Raw genomic sequence first — 703 nt, forward strand, 5'->3', positions numbered from 1 at the left:
GGCAGAGATTCAATATACATAAAAATAAAGACAAAAGATGGCCCAGCAGCTCTTCTGCTCTAGCCCTGGCTTTGCCTACAAGTAGTGTCTGTGTGTCTTTCCCAGAAGGAGATAATTTGCTTGCATTGAGTGTCCCTGTGTCTTTGTTCACAGCCAGCGCCCCTGAGTCCTTCCCTACATATCACCTATATGTTACTATATTTGTACTACATATACAGTGGTGCAAAGTCAATATTTATAAGCTGTTTTATGTAAAAAAGAAACAAATTGCAGAGCATATAAAGCTAGGAATTCAAATAAATTAATTGCATTACTCTTCTACAATTGGTTTGAAAAATATTTGGTTTTCCTCTAAGTATTGAATTAAAATATTAAGTGATTATTTACAGCCAAATAATCCCAATCCATAAAATCATTAAAAGTCTGTGATATCAAGCATTTGCTCATAGAATCTGGATAATCATTAAGTTAGTGTGACTGGCACATGGGCTCATTTAATTAACCATAGAATATCAGAACATTACTTTAAGCTAATATAAACTTTCACTTCCAAACTCTGAATCTTGAAACAAAAATGATGAGAAAACTGTGGCAGAAAATATTACTCTCATCACTTAGGTAGGTAAATTAAGCAAAATAAACACACAGATGTGAATTACTTAGTAGAAATTGCAGTATTAAAAATAGATTCTCTGTTAGTCTA

This window comes from Octodon degus, unplaced genomic scaffold, assembly GCF_000260255.1.
Source record: "Octodon degus isolate 3935 unplaced genomic scaffold, OctDeg1.0 scaffold00538, whole genome shotgun sequence".
NCBI classification, from domain to species: domain Eukaryota; kingdom Metazoa; phylum Chordata; class Mammalia; order Rodentia; family Octodontidae; genus Octodon; species Octodon degus.